We start from the raw sequence: 22,114 nt of genomic DNA, 5'->3' as shown, positions 1-22,114 counted from the left end.
CTTTCAGTAAAACATTTTACCATTTTATCTATGCATTTACATTTTTGTTCTTCCAGAAAAAGATTTACATTAACACTGTAATTTTACTGTAAAAAAAAATACATTTAGAGATATTTAACTTCCTGAGTGACTTCAGTCATACATCGAACATGATTTAATGAGCAAATTCTAAAATTTTATAATGAAATAGCATGTGCAGATGTATACTTGTATGCTCACTTACAGTAAAACTCAAGATCATGTCACAGAACTTACACTTAAGTTCTCTAAGAAGTTAAATAATATGATTAATCCCCAAACTTGACCAAAAGGTTTTCTCAAATGTTAGTAAATTGAATTACTGAATTTACATTTTCTCATTTATTAACAAAATACTGAGTCATTTCAGACTATCAACTTGAATGTTTTCCGTTATATACACCAAAAGTCTGACTCCCTAACAAGAAATTTCTTGCAATACAAAAAGATAACAGATAATTAAAATATTTACTTCATAATACAACTAATCCATAAAATACATCCCTTCCTCAATTGTCTAAAATGATTAGGAATTGTGGCACTTTCTTTAGCATAAAACCCTTTCCTCTTCTTAAAACTCTGAGATGAAAGGTTATTTATGTAATAAAACTAGAACCACAATTCTTCTCATTTCTGTATTGGACTGCAATTAGGCTTTTAAAATTTTATAGAGAAATGTGGCAACTTGTAAAGCTGCTCTATAGAGTTTTTTTAAGAAAACATTCCCAGAAATAACTTAACAAAAGGGCCTAGAATGACCCTATGAAAACATCCTTTTAACACTTCTTAGTGTCGAGATGAGCACCATTTTCCATCGCTACCACTGTCTCTTCTGTTATCATAGTCATGGCTCCAGCCATCGTGATTTCTCTCTTCATAGAAGAAATCATCTCTGCTTCCTCTGTAATGATGGTCGGACCCATGATCAGTGTAATGCTGTTCACAGCTATGTCTATCCACTACCTAAGGATGAGAATTCTGCCTGACTTTTCGCTGTGATAACGGTGTATCTTGGCCCCACTGGGAGGTTGAAGACTGGATAAAAGTATGATTATGTGACTGAACTGATGGGGAAAATCCTGATTGATCCAGATGTGGAGAACCAAATTTCCCTCCATATGACATCTGTCTCAAAGCACTGTTCATCACTGCTTGTCTCTGAAAATTTTCTGAAGAAGAAAAAGATCTTTGAATTATCGGTGTTGATGGAGTCATGTTATCCACTGTCCTTTCGTACCTGCTAGGAGACGTGGAAGTAGGGCTTGAACTTCCAACATGATGCTGGGAATATGACAAACTGACCTCCTGTGAGGCATGGCTACTTCCTGATCTAAACTGAATTTTGATGGGCCTTCCAAAAAGTTTGATTCCGTTAAGCAGATTCATGGCCTAAGGAACAGATACTTCATGTTTGAAACTTACAAACGCAAACTGCTTTGGTTTATCATCCTTATCTTTTGGAATTTTCACTTTTATTACTGGCCCAGCCTGTCGGGTGCAGGGACGGACCGTCCCGCTTGTGCCAGGAAAGCGGGGATGGCCATTGGGCAGGGCCCTACCCAGGCCGGAAAACAAAAGGGAAAGCACGTTTGCATCTTTCATTGGTCCTATACTGTTATACTTTTGTCCAACTGATTACATGTTACCTAATTGCTCCTTAGTGATTTTTAAAAATACAATCTTCCAGCAATTGACTAACAGACCCTGCTCACCAAGCGTTAAGATAAACCAAAAGATACCTTGAAGGGATCCTAATGGATTGTGTGTGGGTATCATGGGATGAGTATGAATACATTTTAGAGAAAAGGAAAATGGTGCCTTATGACATTGTTTGTTGCCCCAGAGCTTGATGAATTACACTCGAGCCCCATTCTCTCCTTCAGAGACAAGGCATTTCACTTGCAGATGTATCTTTTTTTCGATTCCACTTCTTTATTTCATTCTCCCCAAGGGATCTCAGGCAAGTGCACAGTTAGGCAACAAAGACTAGCAGGAAAACATCATCTAGGTGGGGTGTATTGGTTTCCATGGTTCCTGAGAAGTTAGAGTGAAGGAAGGAAGCGAAACTTGGGCACTGAAAGCAAATCTTCTATTCTTTCCTCCTTTCAATGCATAAACACGTACAGAATCCCTCTGGGCAAGGAAGACAGAGCTCACTTAGTGATTCATTTAGATTCTGCATGAGAAGGAGATATTGTTTTAGTCTTCATCATAAGAGGGCCCATTTCTTCAAATTGACCATTTTTCCCTCTAACTCTTTTCCAAAGTAGCCTGTTTACAATCTACTCTTGTAGATTACAATACTCAGTAGAGACAAGTAGGGAGACATTCAGACCTTGAAAAGCTTCAAGACATCCCACAGAGTTGGAATGCTTTTCTCAAAGGGAAAAAAATTCTGCAAATGTGTATGTACTTGCCTCTGTGCCCGAAAGAGCCAGCTGGACAGACCATAAACAGCTCCCATTCAGGAACAACAAAAGCCCATGTCAGAAGTCAAGGGACAGGGGGCTGAGAACTAATAATAATTTTACACTTACACAGCAGTTTTCATCTGAAGACCTCAGAGTGCTTTATAAACATTAATTAAATTGCCCCACAGCCCTGCGAGAGGGCTGTGTATCACTGTTTCCAATTTGCAGGGGGTGGAGGGAGGAGAAACGTGTGCCTGGAGTGAAGCTGGAACCAGGCCATGCTACAGTGCAAGTGGATTGTGGACTCAGAAAAAGCAGTGGGACGTTTCCTCTGTGAATTTAAGGCTATGGTCACGTCTCACGATACCTGCTGGACCAAGAAGGAGATGGTCTGGCAACAGGGCTGTCCAGGGCGACCCCTCAGCAGGACCCACCTCCTGCATAAGGCAGCCACTTGCACTGGGCTTGAGGGGCTCCGGCATGATCTCCCGACAAACTCATTGCCATTATTACAGACGCATCCCTTCAGTGGGACTCATGAGGGCAAGTCAGGCCCACCTGAGGTGCTGGCTCTGATTGCTTGGAGGTGTAGTCAGGACAGCTGCTTGGAGAAGGATCGTGATGGGTACTCAGCAGAAAATCCTATGATTGATTATTATCTGCCTTGCATTTGGGAAAAAGTAGGTGTGGGTTGAATTGTGTCCCCTGAAAAGATATCTTTTTTTTAACAAAACTAATTTTGTTGAATTATAGTTGATTTACAATGTGGTGTTAATTTCTACTGTACAGCAAAAGTGATTCAGTTATATATATATGTTCTTTTTCATATTCTTTTCCATTATGGTTTATCACAGGATATTGAATATAGTTCCCTGTGCTACACAGTAGGACCTTGTTGTTTATCCATCCTATATATGATAGTTTGTATCTGCTCATCCCAAACTCCCAGTCCATCCCTCCCCCCACCTCCGCCCTTGGCAACCACAAGTCTGTTCTCTATGTCTGTGAGTCTGTTTCTGTTTTGTAAATAAGTTCCTTTGTGTCATATTTTAGATTCCACGTATAAGTGATATCATACGCTGTTTGTCTTTCTCTTTCTGACTCACTTCACTTAGTATGATCATCTCTAGGTCCATCCCTGTCGTTGCAAATGGCATTCTTTCATTCTCCCTGAAAAGATGTCCTGAAGTTCTAACCCTGGTACCCATGCATGTGACTTCATTTGGAAATCGGGTCTTTGTAGATGTAACAAGTTAAGATGAGGTCATACTGGATTAGAGTGGGCCCTGACTCTGAAGGCTGTGTCTCTGAGACAAGGGCAATCTGGACGCAGCCACAGAAAAGCGTGGCGCATGAGGATAGAGGCGGTGATTAGCGTGATGTGCCTACAAGCCAAATGACCAGGATTGCTGGAGACCACCAAAGCTAGAAGAGGCAAGGAAGGAGTCCTTCCTAGAGCCTTGGCAGGGAGTACAGCCCTGCTGACACCTTGACTTCGAACTTTTGGCCTCTAGAATTATGAGAGAATAAATTTTGCTGTTTTAAGCCACCTGGTTTGAGATGCTTTGTTACAATAGCCTTAGGAAATTAATACAATAGTCTAAATATTGGAAGTTGCAAATGCAGGATCATTAAAATGGTCGTTTATTTAAAGACACGTCCCACCATTGTAATAAGCGAAGGCAAGCTTTCTGGAGAGATTGGGCTGTGACGATGGAGATGAGGATAGGGTGAGCACATCGTAATGATGGTGACAGTGACGTCACTGTAGTCCTCTGACCTGGCACCTGCTGATGGTGCTCAGCCACTTAGATGTTTTGGCGTGTCAGTCCTGTTGGAACATGTTGAATTATAATTGTGAAAATTCATGTAACGCATCCCATTTCTTCATCCCTATAATGACATAGAAAGAAAAACAAGGAGGGCATCCAGAAGCCCAATCAAGGATGGCAGAAGGTAAAAATAACCTACAAATAAGAAAAAGGAAAAATAAAATCCAAACACTGGGAAAATTAATCTGTCATGGGTGAAGTTGCAAGAGATCATCTGTTGTATTCGTCTTTAGTCTTGCCCTTTGCAGGCTCCCTTTAAAAAATACAAACAGTCCTGGGATGGGCAACACATATAAAACAATACAATCATGTCAGGCTTTGGAGTCAGACAGATGTGAATGGAAATCCAGGCTCTGTCATTTACTATCTCTACGGTATTAGGGAAGTCACATGACCTCTCAGTGCCTTAATTTACGCATCTGCTAAGTGGGTGTAATAATATTCTCATACGTTTGTTGTCAGAATTAAATGAGTTAGTATCTGTTTCAAAGCCTGCTCTATAGTATGCACAGTATTCTCAGTAGCATTTGCTTCTGCTCAATAAATAGCTTTCCTTCCCGTGGAGAGTGGATAAGGTGGGAAAGGCAAGCTGGAGAGAGGGCAGAGGGAGAGGCTGGGGGAGATGACCCAGTTGAAAGATCTTGCATAACGGAGTCTGCCATTGGACCGCGGTTTGAGGAGAAGTTGCTTCCTTCTCCCTGTGGCCTCAGGGTGGCCCTGCCCCCAAGATTCTCCTCTCCTCCTCGGCTAGGGTCCCCCAGAGCTGGGGGAGTGACAGAGTGCCCACAGTACACTGCCGTGGGCAATGGAGCTGCTTCCTTGTCTGCCTTTGCTCTCTGAGCAGGGCCCACATCCAGGGAACTGGAGCTGGGGAACCCCTGCAGGCGGCTCCAGCTGTCAGCGGAGTCCTTTCCTCAGGCTGAGAGCCAAGCAGTGCCAAGAAAGGAAGCAGAAGTTGTTCCTATCGGACTGGGCCGAGAAGTCAACAACCTCACCTTCTTTGATAGCGATCTTTGAGCCCCAGTTAAATGAGTCAACTCCTATTTACCCAAAAAAGAAACAATCTTGCCAAACGGTTCATCATCATCTTTTTTTTTTTTTTTAACAAATGTGAACACGTTTTGAGTGTAACTTCTTATTTCCCCAGGCTCCACCCAACCAAAGGCATGAGTGACAGCCTTGATCAAAATATAAATATTTTAACGTTGAGTTCCCCCACCACATATGGCTGGTAATAAACACAGACCCAGACCCTGTGCGTCCTGAGTGGCCCACCATTGCGCTTGGCCACCATCATGTTTTCCTCTTGGAATGGCCATGCTGCTCTCACTCTGCCACCTGGTGGACTGGTTCTGCAACTGCATTTACCATACCTGTGGCTTAGGTCTCAGGAGACTGTTGCTTTGTTGCTGTTCCTGCAGCTGTTGGGCCCATGAACATGGGAAAGGCCTCTCTCGTCAATAAAACCTCTCTAAATAAGAAGTTAGCTAATTGCAATTTCTTTCAGTTCCTAGAATTGGGGCACTTTCTACCTCCCAATGCTGCATTCAGAAATATCTTGCCCCCCTACCATTAGCCAAAACCCCTAGCCGGGCCCAGGCACTTGTCAAAGACTCTCTCCTTTGACCAAACTTTAATCAACCTCCTGGGAGCCCTCGACTGGACTAGGCATGACCTTGGGCTTCCTTCTCCGTCCTTGTAGAAACCAGTTTGAGCAAGAATCCTATAAAGTCAGTTCAGTGAAAACTCCCCACCTTTGGTGTCTGACTACCCTTGATATCACGCTGATATCAGCAAGAATTCTGTCGAGTCAGTCTCACAAGAATTCCCGTACCCGGGCTCCCCTGGTGGCGCAGTGGTTGAGAGTCCGCCTGCCGATGCAGAGGGCGCGGGTTCGTGCCCCGGTCCGGGAGGATCCCACATGTCGCGGAGCGGCTGTGCCCGTGAGCCATGGCCGCTGAGCCTGCATGTCTGGAGCCTGTGCAAAAAAAAAGAATTCCCATAGCCACGATGTCTCTCCTTAAAGTTTTGCATCCACTGACCCCCACTCTGCTCCTTCCCTACAAATCCCCACTGTCCTTGCTAGAGTCAGAGTTAAGCCTGGTCTCTGTCCCCTACCACAACCCCCCACTGTAGTAGCCTTACCGTCACTAGCAAGTGCCAGAAATCATTTTTTCTCTGACACATTTCAGCTGTCACTGCAGGAGGCATCCCTGTCCGCCTGGGCGTCCCAGGCTGGAGCAGACTTTTTTTTCCTCTCTGAGACTCTTAATCCCAGAAAGGTCCTGACCCATCAGATTTAAAGTCTCCCAATAATCTCTCCCAGGAGGACTACTAAGGTTGGCAGTCGTATATCTTAGATTTGGGAGGGCATTCATAATTTCAAATCACCTTTCTCACAGCCAACAAATAAGTCCTGAATTTTTGGTTTAAATAAAATTTTTCTGTGTTTTCTGCTTTGGCTCTAGGTCTCCCTCCTGATCACCCCAGCTGGTGTCAGCGTTACATGCCTCGGGCTCATATTGTCCCTTTCAAATGTCCAGCCGTCTCCTTCAGCCTCAGAGCCTGCGTCTCCTTCCCCGCGACTTAGCTCAGGATCACAGCCGGCTGACTGGCTGTGGCCAGCTAGGCTTGCTTTCTCAGGTCCTCGGGACTAGACAGGAGCCCAGGAGAAGCGGAGAGGAAGAGATGTGCCTTTGTTCTCTCTCTCCACCCTGCCTCCCTGCCTATAACATCAGGCCACTGGGCAGGTGATGCGCTGATCTGGCTATTTTTTCCTCCTGAAAATCCAACCCCATTATCCCTGATACCAAATCCTTGGTAAAGAGAGGGCCAGGCTGAGCCTCGAACATGAAGACAGGAAGTGAAGGTAGCCCTGAGATTCTGGGCATAAGAAAGCACCAGTTAAGAGACGGAGAGAAAAGAGATCATATGTGGTGCCTCTCTGCTGGGAACGGGGACCGGACATGCGTGAGGGGCATGAGATCTGCGCCAGGCACTTTCCATCCATTAGCTTTTCCCACGTTATAGATTAGATAACTGAACCTCAGAGAGGTGACATAGTGTGCCCAGATGCTGTAGCTCAGGAGTGGAGCCAGGATTCGGACTTGGGTCTGCAGAATTTTTTGACTTCTATGCTCCAGCACTTTCCACCAAACCCTATTCCTCCCATGGGGGGAAATGTGTACATTCCTGGGGACAGGGATGCAGTCCTCCCACGTCTTCTATAGGAGAAGCCTGGCTGCCTTCGGTCAACCACCCCTCTGTGCCTTGGATCTTGTTACCATTCATGCTGTTTCTAATAACATATTCGTAATAATCTCCGAGGTGACAGAAATGGCTCCAGTCGCCAACATCTGGAAGGGCTCAGGGCTGCCATGACCACTGGCACAGGCTCCAGGCTCAGCCGGTACCTGCTGTGGACCTCGGATGCCTGGAATCAGAGGCCCAGGCTGGGCGAGGTATGAGCAAAATGGCAACCAGGCCTGGGAGGGTTCCCTGAGATGGAGCCATGAGCTATGGCCCTCTGGTAAGGCCGATGTGTGCAACAAGCCCCTGGGAAGTAGATAACCCAGCCTGACAAGTGACCTTGACAGAATTACAGCAGTAATATTTTCAGTTGGTTGAGCTAGTCTTGGCCAATTTCTCTAGAGCATTAGGTGCAAATGTAAGTCTGCTTGTCCACATTGCACACGCCTGCGCTGGCCTCTCCCCCTCCGCCGTTTGAAGTATTTATCCTGTGGCTTGTACAAGCCACGTCTTTCTCTTCCCCAGTGAGACTGAGAGTCTCCAGGCTTCCTTGCCTGCCTCACTGCAGCGAAGCAGTGAGGACAAGAATCTTGTTCCAAGCCCATCAGGCCGGGCTAGCATTGGATGACCTCCTGCACCAGCCAGCCTGTCTTCTGGGGATTGAAATTGATTTTCCTCCTTTCTGGGTGTGAGCACAACCCGAGGTACAGCTCTGTTACCAACGCCCAACTCAGGTGTGCATTTACAGGTGAACAGTGATACTCTTAAAAAGATAAATGGGAAAAGTTCTTTAAGATGCCCTCTGTCACCTCTGCAGATGAACAGGATGTCTGCTTACATTTCCAAAGAGTAGCTTTTAATTTCTCCATGCCATTGTGTGTGTGTGTGTGTGTGTGTGTGTGTGTGTGTGTGTGTGTACAGGGCTGGGGGTGAGAGGTTTCTGAAGCTGTGAGAGAAAATGTGTAAAACTCCAAATTCTTGTCCACATGGCCAGCCTGAGATCAAGGCATGCAAGGTGCTTGCCTCTGGTGCAAGATTTAAGGAGGTGACCAAAAAGTCAGTACTCAAAATGTGTTAATGTCATACATTTTAAAATATCAAAATTAATGCAAAAAATCCACTGTGAGCAACATATCAAAATTTTAAATTAACAAATAGTTGACATTACTGTTTTTTCCCTTTGTTTCAGATTCCAATATGACTTGATGTGGCACTTTAAAAACTTTTGATGTGGTGTTCATCATGGATTTTTTAACATTAATTTTAATTTTTTAACTATTGCATGAAGATATTACTTATTTTGATTACTGAGTTTTTCCTGGTGTCCCTTTAAGTTTTGCAAGCCAGGGGAATTGCCTCTCCCTGGTCTCAGCCCCCTTCAGACATGGCCCGAATCAGAGGCAGGGCTGTTTTTGAGAACAGCTGAAGATACTAGCTGGCGTTTATAGTCAGCCTCCAAATTGAAAATGAGTTGTTGAACTCTTCCTCTAGATGGTAACCGTCTGAGCCCAGAACGGCCTTTGGATTTTGTCATTGACTTGGTCACAGCTAAAGTCATCCTGAGTGCCAAGCAGGAGTGAAGGAGACTTGGCTCTCTTGGGGGTAGTATCAATTCTGTATACACCATGGAAGCTCCAAGAACTGTCCAGGCCACGGGAGGATACAACGAGGCTCTTGATGGATGCTCAAGGTTAATTTTTATGCTGATGATATTTGTAGAGGAACCTCAACCTCCTCTCCCAAGCTGCCTAGTTCATTGCTCAGCTGGGCACTCAGAGCCCTTCTCCCCGCCCCACCCCCACCCCCAACATCATCATCCCTGGTGTCCCCAGTAGCCATAGTCTGTGTGGGTATCACTTCAGTAGCTGCCTTTTAAAGATACGGCCCGGTGCTTCTGGAAAAGCTAGCTATTTCATAATTGTAAAATTGACCTCTATTCCACAGCTCTACTACACACTGGTGTATTTCCTGGCAAATCCATCTAACCCAAAATTAAATGACATTTCCTGGCAAGAGATGGACCAGTGGTTGAAAATATAGCAACAGCTCCGCTCAACTTGCAATATTGCTTTACATTCAATATCTCAGGTCTTTCCTGGGTCTGTTAACTGACAAGTTTAAGGGGCAAACATTGTGGGCTTGGAGTCTTGCCATTTGGAATAAGAGGCCAGCGAGAGGCTGCCTGACTCTGGTTTTCAGTTTTACTTTTTCCAGTGTATTCTTTCCCATCTCAAACCTGCCCTCCTCCTCCTGTATGCTTTCTTTCAGGAGTCGACATCAGTGCCTATACCCAAGCACACAGGCCCAATTTTACCTCCTTAACCATTTAGATCCCATCCTGCTGCCAGAAGGATCCTGTTAGAATGTTGATGTGATCATGTCATTTTATTGTTTAGAACCCTCTGCAACAACTCCTTCTAGCCTAGAAGGTAAGGTTCAAGGTTCCTCTTTTGGCTCCGCCCACCTCACTGGGCTCATGGCTCACTGTTCTTCCCACCCAAACAGTTGCAACCCTGGCTCAACCCCTGGGCCTTTGCACACACCCTTCCCTCTTGTCACACTCCAGCTTCCTGTCTTAGGGTAACTGTATGGCTGCCAACCTTCTCGGAATGAGAGGCCAGGTGGCGGTGGGGTCTTAGGGTCCTGCATGTGGACTTTCACTTGTAGCCCTGATGTCAGTAGGGTACCTCCCCCCTGTCCTCCCACATACCTGATGGTCTTGATTCTAGAGCCTCTCATGTACATTTCACTCCCACATAAGACCCCTGTACCTCCTAGTAGTTGGGGATGGGGACCCATTGCCTGGCTGGAGCAGCTAATGAAGTAGCCTGGGAGATCTTGCCTCTTTCACAACTGGAAACAATCAGTCCCCTTGTTTTCACTTTCCTGCCTTCCTCCCATCTTCAAGGACACTCAGAGCCTCCACTGCCTGAATCTTTCTAGGGTTCTAGAGAGCAGATCGTTATTTATCGCTGATATCCCTTTTCGGAGGCACTTAAGATATGGCTTTCTCAGATTGGCTAACATCCTTGGTCTGACTTCATTTTACTTATCTGTAAAATGATAAAAAATGTTATCTCACTTTCAATTCCATTAAAGGAGTTGAATGAGCTAATCTCTCAGGTGACTTCTAAGACAGGACTATCTTAGGATTCGTCAAGGTATTTAGATTTGTGGGCATGTTGGATTTCTCTTTCTTTTCTAGTTGACTGTGGTTGGAGGGAAATCAGACACATCGGCTCCAGAAGAATCTGGCAAATTAACATACATTTGTTTTTAAGTTAAAGCTTGTGCAGTACCTTTTTTTTTTTTTTTAATGATTCCCCATCTTAGTAGAGTTTTTGATTACTTGACAGACAATGATACTGTGGATAGTACGTTGGATAAGAGAGTTTGTGAAAGGAAGCCACCAGGGTTTCATGCTGAGGAGGAGCCAAAGGGCCTAGAGAGGCGTGAGTGACATCACCCCAGGCTGAGGGGGTAACCTGTGTCCCCTCTGTAACTTGGCGGGTGACGGTGTAAGGTTCAGGAATAGATGTTATTGGACCCATTAAATAGAGCCCTTAAAAAAGACCGAGTTTTCATTATGCTTTCCAAGAGTGGGCCGTGATTTTGATTTAAGTACCCACAAGCCACAGAAGTCTGAGATGCATTACGACTCAATGTATGTAACTGTTGCAGGATGTGCAGGGGATGGCCCTGGATTGCTGCCCTGGGGGTCACGTGCGGTCACTGCTGGCACCAGCCTGTCACCCGGGCACTGCTTTCCTGGCAAGCACGGACCAGGGTGTAGGGCTGCGATGATTTTGGAAGGGAAAAGGAACAGATGTGCCCCTCCGCTGACTCCTCGGCCTGCCTTGGGACGCATTTGCACGTTGCATGGGGGCTCTGATACCCCAAGGCGTACGGTTGCCTTTGGTTAATTGTTATGACCATGTGTAGGAAGAATTCTGGGTGTAATTGCCAAGTCTTTCATTAGGGCCAGAAATGGAAAAATCTTTCAAACAGAAAATGAAGTTTGGTTTGGCATTCTGATGGATCGTTAGCTAGCCTGAAAATGTACACTTGGCTTTGCTGGTAGGCTGGAGCAAAGGAATAGTAACTTTGCAGGGTTTAGACATGCTGCCCGTGGAGACCAGCGTCCTGTCCCAGGGGCCCCACAGAGCCCTGGGTCTGGCTCTGCTTCAGACCAGACGCTCCTGCCTCATCTCCTTACCGTTGGGGGGAGGGTGGGCACTCCGCAGAGTCTCATTTACCTGGCATGGGCATTTGGCTGTCACACTTGGTCTTTTCCATCTTGGTGCTCCCTGCGGCTGCGCTGGCTCCACCTAAGTGCTCCCCCCAGAATGACTTGGCCTCACTTCTGCCTCTGCGCCCCCTGCACGGTCTACACCGGGAAGTTCAGAGTGGACACTGCTGTCATTTCTTCTAATGTCTGAGTCCCTTCTTGACAAGCTGGTGACCCTGGAGGATTTTGTCTGGTTTTGTTTTGTTTTTTGGTTACATGGCTCCCACATGCACAGTTTACCCAACTTCTGACGTGACTAGATTTCATCCCATGTGGAAAGAAATGTAGCAATCTTTGGACATTCACAGCTGGGTTTGGAAGCAAGTTGATATCACTGATGACGTGTGGATTACACAGATTTATGTGACAAGCTTGTCTGGCCAGCCATACCATCGAGGCCACAAACCCGGGTCCTTTCCAAATTGTAACCAAAACTTATCTGTATCTCAGAGTGTCATAGACTCGAATGAGGGCTGATGCCAGAATGAGTTACGAGTTGACTCTATGTGAGGGGGGAAGCGGGGTGGGAGCGGGGAAGGGCAGAGGGTGAGACATGGGGGCCTGGTGGATAGAGGAGGCGCGGGCTGACAGCTTGAGCGATGAAAAGGGGGAATTCTAAGGAAACTAAATAGACTATTCAAAAATTATTCTCTGGGACTTGATGTTGGCATAGCTCATAGGGGAAGTGGAAAAGGACAGGGGCTGGATGTGCCTTTAGGGTCCTTCTGTGGAGTCTGAACACTGACAGTGCTCGTCCCTTCCTTTAAGACTTGACTCTGAGCCTCAGTTCCTGCTGTTGTTGACACCATGAAGACTAAATGGTCAACCGTCATGGATGCGCACTGGAACTTTTTTTTTTTTTTTTTTTTTTCCGGTACGCAGGCCTCTCCCGTTGCGGAGCACAGGCTCCGGACACGCAGGCTCAGCGGCCATGGCTCACGGGCCCAGCTGCTCCGCGGCATGTGGGATCCTCCCGGACCGGGGCACGAACCCGTGTCCCCTGCATCGGCAGGCAGACTCTCAACCACTGCGCCACCAGGGAAGCCCCACACTGGAACTTTTAAGAGTCTGTTTCAAAGTATGGAGTAGGGTGGAACTGTCCAGAGGTCACTGAGTTCCCCACGGTAACTGGAGGTCAGATGTTAGAACTGGGCCAGTGCAGGAGGAAGGGGGTCATTTGCCTGTGGACCAGTGTGAATAGAGCCTGGGTGAGTAATATAAGAGAAAATACTTTAGGAGGAAATCCAAATCAAAGCCAAGCAGGCCATCCTCAGGGGCAGAGTATGTTGTATTTTCTGTACCTTTCAAACTGTGGCCTCAGAAACCCATAGACAGTACACCACCAAGAGTAAGCCTTAATTAAACTGCGGACTTTGGGTACTTATGATGTGTCGGTGGAGGTTCGTGGGTTGTAACACACGGACCACTCTGGTGGGCGACGTTGGTAACAGGGGCTGTGTACATGCAGGTTTATGGGAAATATCTGTACCTGCCCTCAATTTTGCTGAGAGCCTAAAAGTGTTCTAAAGAGGTAAAGTCTTAATATAAATTTAAAGTAAAAATATGTCCTAGCAAGCAGACCCTAGATGTTGGTCCCATCTGACCAATAAAGAACAGACCACCACCACACTTGGACCTGGGCATTTAAACCTTTATTAATACAAAGTCTTTCTTTCTTTCTTTCTTTCTTTCTTTCTTTCTTTCTTTCTTTCTTTCTTTCTTCCTTTAAAAGAATCAATTTATACGGTGGCTCAGATTGGTTTGAGGTTATTTGAAGCTGTATGTGAACATGTAGTAAGGCCCCTTCTTCCATATGTTGTAGTTGTGTGTTTGATTTTAATAATTCTAAATACAATATTTTATATTCAGTCCTACCATATCGAATTGTCTTTGATTTGGCCTAGTTTTCCAGCTTGCCAAGATCTTTTTGAGACTGAGGTCTGTTTTCCAATATGTTATATGTTATCCTCAGCTTTCTGGAATTTGATATTCATGTTTGCTATGTTTTTATTGACAAAAAGTGTTGAAAGATAAGGTGAGGAACAATTTCTGTAGAATTCTGTTAGTGATCCCTTTCCAGCTTAATATATTAATCCATTAATCCAATCTTTCTGGGTAATTTTAATCAGTTGGTTATTGATCACCTAAGTCAATATGCCAGATACAGAGTCCATTCCCCTTTAATGGCTAGTGGTCATGCTGCCCGGACCATGCCCTTAGCATCCTTCCTGTCTAGACCACATCCCTTCTAAGGAAAACTCCTTTACTTAACCTCCTACCTAGGCAGCCTTGCTTTCTTCCTGTGGTCATTGCCCCTTGCTGGTTCATCCTGACTCAAGAGCAGCAATCCTGTCACCTTTGGCCTCATGCAAAAAGCTGGACCAATCATATTCTCTAATTGTAAAATCTGAACTAAGGAAAATGAAAGGAATTTTATACTTTCAATAAATCTAGCAGTGAAGAAAAATAGCCTGAGGTTGAGTTGGGGCTGAGGAAAGCCAAAACTTGCCTCTCTCTGGAGAGCGAGGTGCTGACAAGGTTTGGAAGCTTCTTTTGTATCTTAGGTCATTCTGAGAACTTTAGGAAACCTATGGACTCTCTCCCCTGAGAAATACATAAATTAACATATATACAGCATTTTGCTTACAGTTTCAAGATGCTTATAGACCTTTTCAACCTTGGACTACTTAATCCTAGAAAAAAAAGGTAACAAATTTGGTAGGTATTGAGGCACTGAAGAGGATGTGCAATAAAAAAATAGGGGTGGGGGGCTTCCCTGGTGGCGCAGTGGTTGAGAGTCCGCCGGCCGATGCAGGGGATGCGGGTTCGTGCCCCGGTCCGGGAAGATCCCACATGCCGCTGAGCGGCTGGGCCCGTGAGCCATGGCCGCTGAGCCTGCGTGTCCGGAGCCTGTGCTCCGCAATGGGAGAGGTCACAACAGTGAGAGGCCTGCGTATCGCAAAAAAAAAAAAAAAAATAGGGGTGGAGAGAGACAGAGACCCCCCAGAACTGCCTCGTTTCCTGAGGTCTCCAGGTCTGCTTTCCAGTCCACCTGACCTTTCCAATAAACTCCAATTTTCTTGAGATTAATTGAGTCTCTGTTTCTGCAACTAAAAGTGCTTTACTTAAACAATCAGGTCATCAACCACCCAGTCACGCAAGCTATAAACCCTAGAGTCGCATCTCTAACTCCAGACATCCCTTTCCAAGGGCTTCATGCTTCACCTTTCTTACTGTGCTGATAACCCAGGCCCCATCCAGCCCGCCTCTCTCACTTGTTTCCTAATGTTTTCTATGCCTCCAGCCCAGATTGCTCCCCCAAACTGTATACTCAGGTATCCAATCACCTATTGGACATCATTACTTGGTTGTCCCATAGATACTGCAAATGCAATAGGTTCAAAACCCAAGTCATAGTTTTCCTACCACTGAAAAGGAACAGAAAACAAAAATAAAAACAAGGCATACAAAATTCCTCTTTTTTCTATTTTTGGTCAATGACATCCTTTTGAAGAAGCCTAAGAAACATCTCTGATGCCTTTCTCTCTCCTGGCCTCAGTCGCGTCAATCACTATATCTTGCTGATTGTGTCCTCTGAAGAGTTCTCATACCTGTGTGTTTCTGTCATCCTACCACCATGATCCCCATTCTGCCATCCTCATCCATCACCTGGAGGAGGTTTGTTGTAAAATAAAACTCTAATCTGTCTCCCTGTTTCTAACCTTGACCACTCCAACCTGTCCTCCAGCTTCAGCCACGAGATCTAAGATACAATTCTAAGACACTCCCACCTAAAGCTCTTCAATGGTTCTGCATAATCTCCGAGATGAATTTCACATGCCCTACAGGACCGAGGAGCCTCCACGCTGTCTCCTGCTTCTTGTCCTTCTAGCCTCATCTCTTACGCCTCTCTGCACCTCACTTCGTGCTCCAGCCAGCTGACCTCCATACACTTCCAGCCCAGACCATCCCATTTCCTGTCCCCAGACTCTGCTGGGGATGCCCTTCTCTAGCGGAAGATTTTTCATAGGCTCCTCTTTGGCTAAATTCCTTCTGGAGGTCTGAAAATATATATATACAAATGACACCAAATTATGAACACTTTCATAAGGAAATTGAGAAGAATTGTACATCATACACTCTATGGCCAAACGTCATTAAATTCCACTTAAAGATCTCTAACACACTGAACACAACCGGTGCTTACTATCTAAGGCCCCCAGTGTTCCTGCTTTGATGGTTCCTTCGTGGCTCCTTTCTGCCACCTGCAGCCTCTCCAGCCACGCTCACTTCAGCTTTCTCTCCTCTTATATTTGTACTCATTCACCCTAGTTCTTTTTGCAAAATGGAGACCAATATGGTTCTCATTTAGACTTTCCAAGGAGCGTCCTTCGGCTTAGCACTCCATCAGCAGATGCAGTATTGTTCTAGGAACTGGCCTTCATTGGAAAGCAGGGTGTCTGAAATATGTGAATTTTAACTAATATGTGAATTTTAAAGGACATATAAATTTCTGAATAACATTTTTTTCTGGTTACAAAAGTAATTTCTGCTCATTGAGGAAATATTAGAAATAACAAAGGAATATAAAGCGGGCCATAACAACTATCACACAGCTAACTGCAAAGATGTAACATACATTTTTCTCTCTCTTTCTCCCGGGTTTGGCTAGGACCCCCACCAGAAACCAGAAGGAATCTCTCCTAGGACCTCTTGCAAGGCTGAAATCAAGCCTATGCTGCAAAAAAAAAAATTCTGAAGAAAGTTGACTTTTTCTTTTCTTTTAATGGAAACAAGCTGCTGTAACCTGGAAACCCATAGGTATTCACTATCTTTAAAAAAAAATGATTGATTGAGTTAATATTTGAATAAGTAGTTCATTCACATGATTCAGAATGCTAGGATTATAAAGACTTAGTGTGGTTTTTAAATATGTCTGCAAATTCTTACCACTTCTCCCATCAAAAGATAGAGTCAAATTCCTCTCCCCTTGAATATAAACTGGCCTTAGTGACTCAACTCCTTGGGTATCCATCCAGAGATTTTTGTGTACTTGAAAAAATATATAAATATATATTCTTTCCCCTCGTTTTTATACATTGTCTCATACTTTGATTTTTTTTACCTATCAGTACATTTTGGAGATCTTTTATTCTTTTTTACTGTTGAATAATATTGCCTTGTCTGGGTCCCTTTTTAATGGACATTTCAGTAGTTTCCTATCTTTTGCTCTTAACAATGTTGCAACAAATAATCTTGTACATGTATTACTTTGCATATATGTGGGTATAACTGTAGGATAAAGGCCTGGAAATGGAATTGCTGGGTCAAAATGTAGGCACAGTTGTAATTTTAATAGATATTGCCATGTTGACCTTCATAGCCCTCCAATTTATTCCCACTCCAGTGATAAATTTTTTCCCTTTATTTCAAACTTCGCCAACCCAGTATGTTATTGGACTTTTGGATCTTTGCCAATCTGAGTGGCAAAAAAAATAGTATCTCAGGGCAGTTTTAATTTATATTTTTTAAATGAGTGATGTTGAACATATTTTGTATTTTTAAGAGCCTTTTTTATATTTACTCTTCTATTCTTTATCTACTTTTCTATCCTTTGTCCATTTTAAAACATTTTTTTTCATTTGCCCATTTTTGAATGAGTTGATGACCTTTTAAGACATTAATTTGAACATACATATTAGGGAAGTTAAGCCTTTATCCGTAATAGATGAAGTCAATGTTTTCCTGATTTATTGTTTGTCTTATTGACTTTGTTTGTACTATTTATTGCATGGAGAACTTGTATTTTATTTTTCCATGGTAGAATTTATTGTCTTTTTTTATGGCTTCTGAATCTTATTTCACAGTTGGAAAAGTCTTTCCCATTCTAAAGTTACTAAATAATTTCCTTATGCTTTCTTCTACTACTTTAGGGTTTTAATCTTTTACATTTGGAATTTATCCAGGTGTAGGGTGTAAAGTATGGATCCAACTTTATTTTTTTCAAGATGGCTTCTGTGTTGAGCCAACACCACTGATCAAATGATCCACTTTCTCCTCACTCATTTGAGATGACATCCATAGACGTGTTTCTGTTTATTTCTAGACTCCCTATTTTGTTCCATTGATTTGTCTGTCTATTCCGATGCAGTATTTTATTTTTCAGTTGCTGATGTTTTAGAATATGTTCTAATATCTAGTATACATATTCCTCATTCATTGCTCTTTTTATTTATAGGTTTCCAGATAAATCTTGTTTATTTGTCCATATGACATTTTGAATCACTGTGTCTGCATTTTTAGGAGTGTATATCTAAAGTGAATGGCTACCAATACCCTTAAAACTTTGATGATATGGCCACTTTTTCTTAAGGCTCTTATCTCTTTCACACTCAATCTTGACTTGTTCTCTTTTGGTCAGGGACACAATTCTAAGGGACACAACTTCCACTGCTTTCTGAAAAATGAAATTATTAGCAAGGTAAGTCAAAGAAGCCATGCATTTGGTGTACTCAGTCTTTAGCACATGTCTGGAGAGGTTAAATCCGTCATCACTTGTAGGGGCATCTTAGGAAATCATCAGTAACATCCTCCATCAGGCAAGGCAGCCTGTAGCATATGCCCAGAGCCTCCACTCACATGCTTGATCTTTTTCCTCCATGTGCGTGGATTTCTGTGCCCATTTATTCATCAGCTGTTTTGGGAGAACACACTATGTGCCAGGCACCATTTTAGATAATGGTAACGCGATAGTGTACAAAACATATGACATGTTTATCATGCCTCCTTTTGAAGCCTTCTATGGAAAGAGGCTATTCCTGATATATTCAGTGGATTAAACTTTTTCCATTCATTCATTTCAATTTTTGCTTCTTCAGTAATACATCTGGAGTAAGTATTTTGTACCAGACACTGTGCTAGGAGCTGGGGGCGTTTCTTCCTCGTGTCATGTGTTTTCCATTCACGAGCTTCTTAACATTCTTTTTGATTCTATTTTCTTAGAGTTACTTTTCCTCCTGATGCTTTCTGCTGCCATTCTGGTCAGTACATGTAGGAACTCTTCATCCTTTCTAGTTGGCAAGAATTTAGGAGGCTGTTCCCCAAACCCTTTTCTCTCTAGCAAAAAAAAAGTTTGTGTTTATATCATACCCAATCCACAGGAAGACAGCCGTGAGTGAACCTTGCAAGTCCCTAAAAGAGCTCAGTCCTCAAGATATCCTACTCCTTGGGTGGGGGGCTGGGCTGAACCATAACTTCTAGTGGATTGCTTCTGGCCCCTTGCTCTGTGATCCGCTACAGTATTGGGATTGTTTGCCATATTTGTTCATCGGATCATGTCTGATCTTGAGGAATTATTGGAAACCTCTGTTTAGAAGCCACTATGTATTTGTCTCACACCAAACACAGTTCCACGGCTAGGTTATTATGTATTTTTTTTTTTTTTAGCGGTACACGGGCCTCTCACTGTTGTGGCCTCCCCCATTGCGGAGCACAGGCTCCGGACGTGCAGGCTCAGTGGCCATGGCTCACGGCCCAGCCGCTCCGCGGCATGTGGGATCTTCCCGGACTGGGGCATGAACCCGTGTCCCCTGCATCGGCAGGCAGACTCTCAACCACTGAGCCACCAGGGAAGCCCTATTATGTATTTTTTTGATATGCAAATTGTAAAAAGTCATTTTTATTTACTTAAAAAAAAATCCCTCACTCTGTTGATGGCAATATGGCCAAGTATTTCACTCAGTTCACAGTGCTTTTTCCTGAGGACGATGACTCTAGGATTGCTGAATTTCTTTAACTGTCAGAATTGATTAAAAGCCTCCTTGTCAGAATAGCCTAACAATCATTGTTGGAGAAACTTTAATTTTTCTGATCACGTAGCTCTTGTCTACCTAGTCCTGGCTCTTGTTGCACAGGTTCACATCTTAGGTCCTGCAGAAGTTTGGGGGTTTGAGGATGAGTTGGACTGTTGGCTTTCATGGACAGCAGAGTTAATTTAATTCTACAGTGGGACTCCAGGAATTCTGCCCCTGTGGGTAGGAAGTGTCTCAGCATCCAGGCCCACAGAGACCCAACATCAACAAAAACCAATCTCGTGGTTCAGAAACATAAAACTGAGCAGCATAGGATACTAGCGTGCACCTTGTCTACTTTTTGGGTTTTTTAAAAATCTGATCCATCCCAAAAGTGCAGCCCTTGTGAGGGAAGACACAGTTATGAAAGGCACTGGCCAAGGTTTGAACTGCTTCAATCAAACCTTTGGTGTGCTCATAAAATTGGACACTGCTCTGCGATAAAAGAATTCTGCTTTCTTCAAAGAGAATGCCCAGGCCTCCTGCTCTATTTGCAGGAGCAACTTTCTGCTCGAGACCCCAGATCTAGATTAGAAAGGGTGCTGTTGCTTCTTGCCTGAAGTGTCTACACGTGGAAAGAAGTGACTTCTCAAAGGCAAGTTTAAAACATCAACCCAGGGTCTCTGGAAGGAATCTGTCTCTCAAGGCCTCCATGGAGAAGGGTGGGTGAATTCATGAAGGAGGGGAAGGAGGATTCTGTGCTGGAGGCAAGAACTAGATGCAAAGACCGTTGTGTGAGGGAGGGAAGGAGAGAGGCCTGAAGCTTGGAAAAAGAAAGATGGAAAATTCTAGACAGAAGAGGATAGAGAAATGTTAGGAGCTGTGATCAATCAAGGAAATAGGGAGGCAAAAAACCAAAACCAAAACCAAAACCAGAACAAAAACACTACACAGTAAAACGGGGCAGAAGCTGCCTTTTCTGGGGTCCCTTGCAGTGTGTCAGTCTTTGCTATGGGTAATTATACTGTTGGCAGGGACAAGCTGATTCTAAGAAGTGCCACTATTGATTGATTGACTGATTACTTATATTTTCTTGAACATCTGGATTTTCAAAATTCTCTTCCAGTGGGGGCCTAAGTGCCCTGAGATGCAGAAAACAAGGTGGAGGCATTCTAGTCTCTGATTCATTTTAACGAACTTAAAAGTTTCTAACTCAAGGCCTTGAAAATGCCAGGTGCCTCTTCATTAACTGTATTCCAAATAAATTAACTAAGAAATTGATGTCATTTCTGGTGATGATGAAAATGGAAACAGCCTCGCACTTCCTGCAATAGTATAGCCTGGTTTAATGTTCTCTGTTGGTGTTTCTCACAGATATTAATTGACTTGGGCAGAATAGACTGTAGTATCTTAAAACAGTTTGTGGACTTGAAAATACTTGTCTTTGGATCTATGCACATAAATGAACGTAATTTCAATGGTTGCTATTGGACCTGGGTCCCTATTGAGCCCCTGAATGAACAGTGGACACTCCCTTCCGGGACAACCTAACAGGAGAGTTGAGTTTGAGTTGAGTTTCTACAACTTCTAGGGAAAAGCATTTTTACTTGGGTTATGGACTGAATTGGGTACCTCCTCAAATTCATGTGTTGAAGCCCTAACCCCCAGTATGGCTATGTTTGGAGACAGGGCCTTTAAGAGGGTAATTAAAGGTAATTAAATGAGGTCATAAAAGTGGCTCCCTGATCCAATACGACTGGTGCCCTTATAAAAAGAGGAAAAGACCCCAGGGATGCTGTGCACAGAGAAAAGACCATGTGAGGACACAGCAAGAAAGTTGTTGTCTATAAGCCAAGGAGACAGACCTCAGGAGAAACCAACCCTGTCAGCACTTTGGACTTGGACTTTGAGCCTCCAGAACTGTGAGAAAATAAATTTCTATTGTTTAAGGCACCTAGTCTGTGGTATTTTGTTATGGCAGCCCTAGCAAATTAATAAACTGTTAACCTCACCTTTATGGTTTTTCTGCTTTCACTGGAGCCACAAGGGCTTGAGCTCCATTTAGGTTATGGCATTAGAGCTTTAGCATATTAATAAACTGAAAAAAATGATGCAGGGAAGAAACCAGAGCTTGATCCCTGGCTAAAGTCCTGACACACAGTGGGTGCTTAATAAATGCTTCTAGAATAAATGGAGAATACCCCAGTAGGAATGGCTTTTCATAAAGTGTGACTCTGAAGTGTCTAAAGGAGTGACCACATGCCTTGACCCAAAGACTAATGACAAGACTCAGAGGGTCCAGCTGAAAAAACATCCATCAAGGGCAAGACTAAGAGGCCACAGCAAGGAAGGATCTGGAGTAGGGAGTGGACCCTGAGGAAGGAGCAGAATTGTCTCAGAGGTAATGACAAAAATTGGCAGAAAACTTCAGAGATTCTTTGCCATGAGTGGACGAGCTGGTTAGGGCCCAGAAAAAAAAGAAAGAAAGAAAGAAAGGAGCCCGAGGCCAAAGAATCCCGGTGGATG

At 44.0% G+C, this 22,114-nt stretch overlaps 1 pseudogene across 1 annotated transcript; it reads right to left on the bottom strand.

Annotated features, from left to right (window-relative positions):
- Positions 1–804: 804 nt before the first annotated feature.
- Positions 805–1,459, bottom strand: LOC309813793 (RNA-binding protein 7-like; annotated as a pseudogene). Its single transcript has one exon. The product of its transcript is annotated as an RNA-binding protein 7-like (transcript).
- Between the last annotated feature and the right edge of the window lie 20,655 nt (positions 1,460–22,114).

This window comes from Mesoplodon mirus (assembly GCF_964341445.2).
Source record: "Mesoplodon mirus genome assembly, chromosome: 12".
In the NCBI taxonomy this organism is placed as follows: Eukaryota; Metazoa; Chordata; class Mammalia; order Artiodactyla; family Ziphiidae; genus Mesoplodon; species Mesoplodon mirus.
The sequence above is the reverse complement of the archived record's forward strand: the minus strand, read 5'-3'. Positions and strand labels throughout refer to the sequence as shown.